Below are 11,107 nucleotides of genomic sequence, written 5' to 3' on the forward strand. Positions count from 1 at the left end.
ATAGTCTCAAAGGGATATCAAATAGAATTTCAGAAGTTACCCAGAGAGGACAGATTTTTGGTCTCACAAGTTCCAATATCAGAGCTAAAAATTATGAGGGAAAGTACAGAGAAGTCAATCAGTTTGCAAGCAATAAAACTAGTACCTCAAATGGAAAGAGGAAAAGGATTTTATTCTCAAATGTTTCTGGTTCAGAAAACATCGGGGCAGTTCAGAACAATATTAGATTTAAGAGACCTGAACAAGTTTCTTCAGACAAGAAAGTTTCGGATGGAAACTTTGAAAACTATCCTAATGGGAGTAAAGAGAGGAGATTTTCTAATGTCATTAGATCTAAGAGACACTTACTTTCACATTCCAGTTTGGCCTCAGCATCAAAGCTATTTAAGGTTTTGTATTCAAAACAGTAATTTCCGGTTTACATGTCTACCATTCGGACTAAAATCATCTCCAAGGACTTTGTCGAAGCCGGATAATTGGCTGAGGCAGGATCGGTTTAAAATTAAATCTGCACGACGCCATTTTGCGAATGGCAATGAGACGCCATTTTGCGACTGGCCGCCCAGCACCATTTTAGTGAATCTCGCCCATTATAAGTACATACGGCGATGCTATTATTTAGCATCGTGCGATTCCCATGCAATAGAAAGATGTTAAAAGTCCTCATCATATAAATACAGTCACTAAAACATATAAAATGATCAACCCTGCAAAACACGTACCATGGTGTACTCCACAAATACGTAGTCGCACAACGCTAACTAGCGTCTTTTCTCAATACCCCAATACTTACACACTGCACACTTACATAAAAAGGTTCCCTAGCATGAAAGTGTAATATTCAAGGTTTATTCAGTATTAGTAATGTGAAACAAATGTTATTTGCTATCTAAGGTTTAGTACATGGTAAGCAGACCGTGTTTGGTGTTGTTCTGATCCACTGTGTCTTTGCAGATTTCCAGTATCATTGGTGAGGAGATCGCAACATGTGTCTGCAAACTATGGACTATAGAAAGTTAAACATTAAAATGTACTCTGTAATGTAGCCAGCTTAGATTTATTATGCAGCAGGAAAAAGGACACAATGGGCTTTTGGAGGCTGAATTGTGTCCATACGAACTGACCTATGAACTATACTGTAACAGAAGAACCAGGAAGAAGAACCAATGGAATCATGCCAAACTGTTCTATTGTATTGCCTATCTCTGCTAGAGTATATATGCATGCTCTCTGAAACTGGATGCTAGTCTTCTTGCTTTGCTGTTGACAGAGGTTTCTTCTTTGATGCTGGGATCTGGGTCCAGAGCGCATGCGTATGTAACAACTTTACCTTGGGTCTGTATAATTTATTTGCGCTAATTGTGTTTAGATCACGGCGTGTAACTATCTGTTTTTATGTTGAATAATAACTTTTTGTGCTTTGGAACCACAATCAAAGTCTGAAAGCAATTATTTATTGTGCAACTCATAACGCTAAACAGCGACAATGAGTGTATAGGTAGGTAGGAATCAATAGATAGGAATCAGTAGTTGGGGGCTTGCAGTGTGAAATCACTCTATAAGTCATATGGTAACACTCGGTCAGCGATCTCTCAGCAAAAGGGTGGAGGCACCATAGCAGGAAAGAATGCATTTTGCCTTCGAAAATCTGCTACCACTTTGTTGCTGAGAGTCCGCTACCCGTTATTATGTGGGTCAAGGAGCGTTGATTAGAATCCAGGGACAAGGGAGGAAAAAGTTTGTTTTCCTTCGTTAATAGAATTTTATGTTAAAAAAGGCAAGTCGCACAATAGCGTAAGGGTAATAATACGTTTTGTGTAGTAGTTGCATTATTGTGTATGCTACTAGTCGCACAATAGCATATACGTATTTTCTGTATTGCTGCCACATGTTTCAAGCAAAGCCGTTGAGATTGCAGTGTCATATTGATAGATAGCATTGTTGTAAATATCTTGATCAGTGTTGCCATAATCTGGGAAAACGTGTATTTTTCTGCACAGGAAAAGTGTGTGTAACAGTGAACATTTGTTGGTAGGGGTAACATGTTCCCTAGTTAAGGGTATCGTAGGACCCTTAAGTGCTAGGTGCCTGGTGTTGGCCTAGTGGCTCGGTAGTAGATACCGCAGTTTATACATATAAGCAGGTATAGTTGTTGTCCTTGTTGTAGGTATCGGCTTTCAGTGTTATTGCAGTATTCAGTGATCAGTTAAGGTTATTTGAGCATTGTAACTGAACCGCACAGTTATGGAAAATTGTGATTGTGAACTGAGTAGAGGGTGGACAAAATCACTGAAAAGGGTAGGTGTTATTGGAATGCCTACATGCCAGCAGTTGAAAGGTAGTCAAAAAGGGATTAGGTGCGCTGAAGCAGCCTGGTTATTCTTCCATAGGTGTGTGGGCGCATCCTGTTAATATCATCCACAGGTAAGTGTAAGTAGCCTTGACATTCTTTCACCGGTCTAAATCTCTATTGAAAAGCTTAGGGTTCTCCCAGGATGGGAGCCAAGCAAACAGTAGAGATGTTAGATGATGTGCTGCTGTTGGAAGCGCCGCTTGGGTTGGCACGGCATATTATGCATACTAGGTACGGTGGGGTAGAGTGTACGGAGGGTTTGCTTGCCCTATGGGTGTAATGCTGGAGTAATAGTATGTCGTGGTCTTTTGTGTTTGATGTTGTGTGTGGAGTGATGGGGTGTAGGGAGGGAAGGGGGTCTAATAGACTGGAGGTGGTGGGTGAGGAAATGAAGACAGAGGCAGAAATGGGGCCAAAAGGTTTATTGGAAAAAAACAGTACTAATCCTGTTCAGTCCCAGGCACCCAGGTGGGGTGGGCGATCCACTTGGGGGTGTGTGTGGGTGGAGGCTGGGGAGGTGAGTGGATCCTTTTAGGGGGCTCCTTTCCGTGCAGTTCAATAGACCGGCACGTTACCCCTGCTGGACCTTTGGTCAACAGTCTTAGGATGTCTTGGGGGGAGGGGAGTGGTGGGTTGGCAGCGGGTCTGGCGGTTGTGGATGTAGACCCTGGCGGTGGCCTGCGCAGGGGTATAATCCAGAGCGCAGGACCACCCAAAACTGGCCCAGCCAAGCCGCCCCAGGGCACCACCATAGTAAGAAAAGTGCAGTGCTTTATTGCACTTCTGAGGGAAAAGAGACGCCCTCATTCTGGACTAGCACCCTTCCTTATTGGTTTAAAAGCATGGAGTATGGTAATGTATATGCACATTGTATTAGGCACAATTCTAGATAAGTCCTACAAGTTATATACTGTAGTGCAACTTTGGTTCATTTTTGGGGTGTGGGTCCCCCTGGATTGCGTTGGTTAATCTGTCGCAGGGCACCGCATTATAACACATTTTCCTTTATAGCACATTTTAACCCTTCACTGTGTGTGTTTAATATATATGTACTTCACTTTTTTATTTTCATTCTTTATATGCAGCTGCAGCTGCTCCTAACTATTTCTTTACACTGCACTTTTCTTACTATGGTGATGCCCTGGGGTGGCTTGGCTGGGCCAGTTTTGGGGGGTCCTGTGCTCTGGATTTGAACCTTAGTATGTTAGGAACCTACCCGAAAGACGTTACCTGGATATGGTGGGTGGGCCCATAACCTTGGCCATGATTATGCTAAAAACCTCTATTGATTGCAAAATTTTATTGCATTTATATATATATATTATTAATAATTTGGAGTTGTGCACCTGAGATTTGTCTGTTTCTCTGCCTGCAATTAGTCTCATCAGGCAGCATCTCCCATCAAATATATAGTCAGATTGTGCAGTCCAGAAATCTTTCCCATATGCTCCATTTAATGTGCTTTATTGCACTTCTGAGGGAAAAGAGACGCCCTCATTCTGGACTAGCACCCTTCCTTATTGGTTTAAAAGCATGGAGTATGGTAATGTATATGCACATTGTATTAGGCACAATTCTAGATAAGTCCTACAAGTTATATACTGTAGTGCAACTTTGGTTCATTTTTGGGGTGTGGGTCCCCCTGGATTGCGTTGGTTAATCTGTCGCAGGGCACCGCATTATAACACATTTTAACCCTTCACTGTGTGTTTAATATATATGTACTTCACTTTTTTTATTTTCATTCTTTATATGCAGCTGCAGTTGCTCCTAACTATTTCTTTACACTGCACTTTTCTTACTATGGTGGTGCCCTGGGGCGGCTTGGCTGGGCCAGGTTTGGGGGGTCCTGCGCTCTGGATTTGAACCTTAGTATGTTAGGGACCTACCCGAAAGAGGTTACCTGGATATGGTGGGTGGGCCCATAACCTTGGCCATGATTATGCTAAAAACCTCTATTGATTGCAAAATTTTATTGCATTTATATATATATATTATTAATAAATTGGAGTTGTGCACCTGAGATTTGTCTGTTTCTGTGAATGTGTGGATACTGCAGAATGTGGATCCCAGGTTTTGCTATTTTGGCCTTGCCATTACAGGACTTAGTCTCTTCCGTCAAAGCCCGATCGTGTCATACACACAGAGGAATCAGAGCAGGCTTTCCTTAATCTTAAGGATAGTCTGACAAGAGCACCTGCATTGGGAATACCTGATTATGGAAAACCTTTTGATTTGTATTGTGCGGAAGCTGATGGTTGTGCAGCAGGTGTCCTTACACAAAAACATGGTGATGCCAGTAGGCCCGTAGCATACTACAGTGCACAATTGGACACTGTGGTAAGATCACTCCCAACATGTTTCAGAAGTGTAGCAGCAACTGCTCTATTAGTCAGTAAGAGTGAGGATATGGTTTTAGGCAAATTATGTAATTGTCTATACTCCCCATGCTGTATCTGCTTTGCTAAACTCTGCCCAAACCAGACATGTCTCCTCAGTTAGGTTCACAAAATGGGAACTGGCCCTAATAGCACCTGCAAACATCACCATCAAAAGGTGCAGTACATTAAACCCAGCTACCTCTCTACAATATGTGCAACATGATGCACAAAGGGTGGAGAGAGGTGAGTCGCTGACGAAAGGTGAGTTCTGCAGGTATATTGATGCACATGATTGTATGGAATATCTGAATCAAACCTTTACTGCAAGACCTGACATATGGGATACACCTTTAGAAAATGTAGATATGACATTTTACACGGAAGGGAGTTGTCATAGACAAACTGGCACTGGAGAGTTATGTACAGGGTATGCTGTGGTAAATGACGAGGATGTTATAGAAGCTGAACCTTTAGGCCCACCACACTCGGCCCAAGTGGCGGAACTGGTGGCATTAAGGAGAGCGTATGAGTTAGCAAAAGGTAAATCTGTTAATATCTACACTGACTCTAGGTACGCCTTCGGGGTTGTACATAATTTCGGCGCTCTATGGCATCTGAGAAAGTTTATGACAGCAGCAGGCACACCAATTGCACTTTCCAGACATATAAAAGGACTACTGACAGCAATCCAATTGGCTAAGGCAGTGGCGGTAGTTAAGTGTAAAGCCCATACATGTGAGGATGATCTGGTGTCACTGGGCAACAACAGGGCAGACGAAGCTGCAAAATGGGCAGCAGGGTTAAAAATGAATATACCAACTGAACAAATGATGACTTTTCAAACGATTGATATGCTGAAATTAATTGAGATGCAAAATTTGTGTTCCATTCAGGAAAAGGCAGTCTGGAAGTCCAAGGGATGTGGGCAAGAGTCCTCTGGACTCTGGAGAGATGGACAAGGTAAGCCAGTGGCTCCCAAGGCATACTACCCAAGCCTGGCTGAGGCAGCGCATGGTCTGACTCACTTGGGAAGGCAAGGTGTGTGCATATTGGTGAGAGCATACTGGTGTGCACTGGGTTTTTCTTCTCAAGTGGAAAAGAGAGCAATGCCCTGTCTGACCTGCTTGAGGAAAAACATTGGGAAAATGATCCCTACTGAACCATCCCACATTCCTCCGACCGACGGATCTTTTCAGATAATACAAATTGATTTCATCCAATTACCACCCTGCAGGAATCTCAAGTATGTATTAGTGTGCACTGATGTGTTTTCTAATTGGGTTGAGGCATACCCAGCTGCCACTAATACTGCTGCATTTACTTCCAGGAAAACAACTGGCTTTCAAGTTTTGGTAGCATTGGATCCCACCAGGATAGCTCGGGGTACATAAAATTTTAGATATATCCAAGATCTTGCTAAATTAATAGATAATATCACCGAGATGTATGATGACACACTCAGGTACACAGGTAAGGAGTTACAGGCCTACAAGAAAGAACTCGTGCAACATACAGTAGACTAGTGTTAAATTATTTAACAGCTGTCACTGGAGGGCATTGCATAACTTTGGCCACCCAATTTGGTGTAAAATGTTGCACTTACATTACAAATGATACCAGCGATCCCAAGGAGGTGATAGACCGGAAGATGGATGAAATTCTGCAGTTAAAATGGGAATTTCGAAAGAACCATAATGCTTCAGTGGCTGAAGTAGAGGAGAAGGTAGAGGAATGGGTTTCTTGGTTGAACCCAGTGAAATGGTTCTCAGGTCTAGGAGAGTGGGTCCAGGAATGATTGCGAGTATAGGTAAACTCCTGATCCTCATACTGGTTGTCATCATAGTAATTGGCTTATGTGTCAGGTGTGTTCCTACTTTGTTGAAATGTGGAAAATGTAAAGATAAGGTAAACCGAAAGAATGAAATTATGATGGTGGTCAGTAGTAACAATATGAATACTGAGGTAAATGTAGGACTGCATTACAACCCTGAACTAGAAGGTACCATCATATGATGTATAAGATTTAGACATGCATGAAATGTGTTATTAAAATGTTATTTTAAAACATCTTAAATAATGTAAGTCCCTATTCTCCCTCAAGACTTCCTTTATAGGATTGGTGCATCCCCACATCTTTCCCATGATCTCCCAAGATCTGCGGTCTGCGTATAAGGGTAGTTTTATGTCCCTCCCAGAGACACATTATTGATGGTTAAAGAACCACCTTGTGCCATCCCATAATATAACATTACATAATATGTCATAATGTAAGCCTAAATTAATTTTAAAATCAGAGTATGATAGCATGTTGTTTGCTATCAAAGGGTGGACTGTCGAAGCTGGATAACTTGCTGAGACAGGATCGGTTTAAAATTAAATCTGCACGACACCATTTTGAGAATGGCAATGAGACGCCATTTGCGACTGGCCGCCCAGCACCATTTTAATGAATCACGCCCATTATAAGTACATACGGCGATGCTATTATTTAGCATTGTGCAATTCCCACGCAATAGAAAGATGATAAAAGTCTTCATCATATAAATACAGACAGTCGCTAAAACATATAAAATGATCATCCCTGCAAAACACGTACCATGGTGTACTCCAAACACGTAGTCGCACGGCGCTAACTAGCATCTTTTCTCAATACCCCAATAGTTACACACTGCACACTTACATAAAAAGGTTCCCTAGCATTAAAATGTAATATTCAAGGTTTATTCAGTATTAGTAATGTTGTGAAATAAATGTTATTTGATCAACCTTCGTAGTGCGCCCACCATGCCTGCCTCACCTGGTACACTCATGGATGGGATGAAAAACATATGGACCTGACTATTAAGGTGGGACCATACTCCTAGCATCAGGACGCTGCAAACACACCCATTTTGTGTCTTCTGGGCATAACTTATTCCACCCAGGGTAATCCTACGTAGTGCCCCCAAAACGGCTGCCGCATTTTGTACCTTTGTGGGTGGAATATTTAACCCATAGAAGTTAATTCCCAAAATGTGTGCACCAACCCTGCAATATGCTTGTACAATGTACCATGTTTTCTGATGTCTGTAAAGCAACTTTGAGTCCTATGGGAGAGAAGCACTATATAAATAAAATTATTATTATTATTATTATTATTATTATTATTATTATTATTATTATTATACCTAAGGTTTAGTACATGGTAAGCAGACCGTGTTTGATGTTGTTCTGATCCACTGTGTCTTTGCAGATTTCCGGTATCATCGGTGAGGAGATCGCAACATGTGTCTGCAAACTATGAACCAAAGAGAGTTAAAAATTAAAATGTACTCTGTAATGTAGCCAGCTTACATTTATTATGCAGCGGGAAAAAGGACACAAAGGGCTGTTGGAGGCTGGATTGTGTCCGTATGAACTGACTTATGAACTATACTGTAACAGAAGAACCAGGAAGAAGAACCAATTGAATCATGCCAAACTGTTCTATTGTATTGCCTATCTCTGCTAGAGTATATATGCATGCTCTCTGAAACTGGATGCTAGTCTTCTTGCTTTGCTGTTGACAGAGGTTTCTTCTTTGATGCCGGGATCTGGGTCCAGAGCGCATGCGTATGTAATGACTGTATCTTGGGTCTGTATAATTTATTTGTGCTAATTGTATTTAGATCACAGCATGTAACTATCTGTTTTTATGTTGAATAATAACTTTTTGTGCTTTGGAACCACAATCAAAGTCTGAAAGCAATTATTTCTTGTGCGACTCATAACGCTAAACAGCGACAATTATTTTAGAGTGTATAGGTAGGTAGGAATCGGTAGGTAGGAATCGATAACTTTTACAAAGGTCTTATCAGTGATAATAGCTTATCTAAGAAAGCAGGGTTTAGCAATATGGCCATACCTGGACGACATCCTGATTTCTGGAAGAACCGCATCAGAGATAAGAAGCAATCGGGACAAGATTTTAGAAGTCATGCAGCTAAGTGGATGGATAGTAAACTGGGAAAAGAGCAGATTGATACCAGTACAGCAATTGCAGTTCCTGGGGGTACAAATAAATACTATCCAATATGAAATTACTCTGTCAGTAGACAGATTTGCAAAGATTCAGAAAATGATTGGTCTGGTTTTAAAGTGCAGAAGAATACAGTTAAGGACAGCGGTCTCTCTGTTGGGATTGATGTCTTCAACCATAGGGGTTATACCGTGGGCAAGATGGCATATGAGGGATCTTCAGTGGAATATCTTAAAACTTACCCAAAGAGGATAGTCCCTAAACCATTATGTAAGAGTGGAACAGCACACTAAGAAATTATTGATGTGGTGGAGGATGTTGACAAAAGAACAAAGATCAACATCGCTAGCACAGGTGGAGTATCTAAGATTGACTACAGATGCAAGTATAATAGGATGGGGAGCACATCTATTAAATCTAATAGCACAAGGACAATGGTGCTATCATCAAATTTAAGAGAAATGAGAGCAGTCTGGAACGCAATGATGTATTTCAGAAGGCAGATCAGAGGTTCTCATATGAAAATTCTGTCAGACAATGTGACTGTTGTAGCCTACTTGAATCGTCAAGGGGGCACCAAGAGCAAAAGTATGATAGAGGAAGTAAGAAGAGTTATGTCTCGGGTGCAAAGATATCTTCAGTCCATCTCAGCAGTTCATGCTCCAGGGATAGAAAATATGACAGCCGATTTTTTGAGTCGCAAGGAGCTCATACCAGGAGAATGGGAGTTGAATGCAGAAGCTTTTCAAGAAACAATATGAAAATTTGGGGTGCCCGAGATAGACTTAATGGTGACAAACCAGAATATGAAACTTCCTCGGTTTTTCTCCAGGTACCAGATGGAAGGGACACAAGCAGTGGATGCACCATCAATAAAGTGGAAGTTTCACCTGGGAAACAACTTTCCACGATTCCCTTTGATATCTCAGGTGCTCAAGAAGATAAGAGAAGATCAGGTAGAAGTAGTGGCAGGGTTACCATACTGGCCGAGAACACCATGGTTCCCAACAGCCCTGAGGATGTCAGTAAAGGAGCCATGGACAGTACCAGGCAGAGTGGATCTGCTGAGTCAAGGACCGGTTTTTCATCCAGGAATATCAGTGCTCAATTTAATGGCGTGGAGATTGAGCGGGAGTTACTGAGAAAAAAGGGTCTCTCAGAGCAGGTCATTAAGATACTGTTACAAGCAAGAAAGAAAGTATCTTCAAATGTGTACTATAAAATATGGAAAACATTTCTTGTGTGGAGAAAGGTGATAACTGGACCTTTGACCGTGGACATTCCACAGGTGTTACAATTCTTGTATAATGGTTTTATGAAGGGCCTGGCAGTGGCAACTATCAAGGTTCAAATTTCAGCTGTAAGTGTATTACTAGAGAAATGGTTGTCAGAAGAAGAATAAATTAAGAGGTTTTGTCAGGCCATAAAGAAGAAGGTCATTTGTAGCACCTTGGGAACTGAACCTTAAATTAAATGCTATAATGAAGGCACCATTTGAGCCATTAGAAGACGTGGCTCTGAGATATGTAACATGGAAGGTAGTTTTTCTAATTGCAATTACATATGCCAGAAGAGTGAGCGAGTTACAGGCATTATGGGCAGAAGAACCTTTTCTTAATTTTTTCCCTGACAGAGTGGTCTTAAGAACTAATCCAGCGTTCCTTCCGAAGGTAGTGTCCGCCTTTTACTTGAATCAAGAGATTATTTTACCTAACTTTTTTCCTCATCCAGAAAGTGAAGAAAAAAAGAATCTTCATAAACTGGATTTAGTAAGAGTTCTTACTGTATATTTGCAAAGAGTGAAGGAGATTAGAAGAACAAAACATATTCTGGTGATTCCTGTGGGTGTTAGGAAGGGTTGTATACCAACCAAACAAACCATAGCTAGATGGATTAGAGAAGTGATCGTCTTCATATATAAGTAGGAAGGACGAAGGATTCCAGAAATCATAAAGGCACACTCTACCAGGGCAATGTCAGCTTCATGGGCAGGAAAGGCTCAGGCGTCAACAGTGGACATCTGCAAAGCAGCTACGTGGACTTCTATACATACTTCTCAAAACATTATGCTTTGCATATTGCAGACCCCCTTTTTGGAAGTCAGGGTCTTCAAGGCCTTAAATAAATAGATTTGCATCGGACTAAGGGTCTCATTCAGACCCGGTTGCAAGCGCTGAGCGCTTGCAACCGGGTCAATGGTTAGGCCCTGCACATGCACAGCGGCCTCACTGCGCATGCTCAAGCCCCGGAGCAAGAGAGAAACTGTCTCGCTCTGGTGCTCGCTACAATAAGGCGGGCTGTCGATGTTGATCGACAGCTTGGCCCATTTTGTAGGTGGGGCGGGGGGTGGTTTCACAAATGGAGGCGTTCCTTAAG

The sequence above is a fragment of the Taudactylus pleione genome, unplaced genomic scaffold (assembly GCF_031769625.1).
Source record: "Taudactylus pleione unplaced genomic scaffold, aTauple2 ptg000283l, whole genome shotgun sequence".
Lineage (NCBI taxonomy): Eukaryota > Metazoa > Chordata > Amphibia > Anura > Myobatrachidae > Taudactylus > Taudactylus pleione.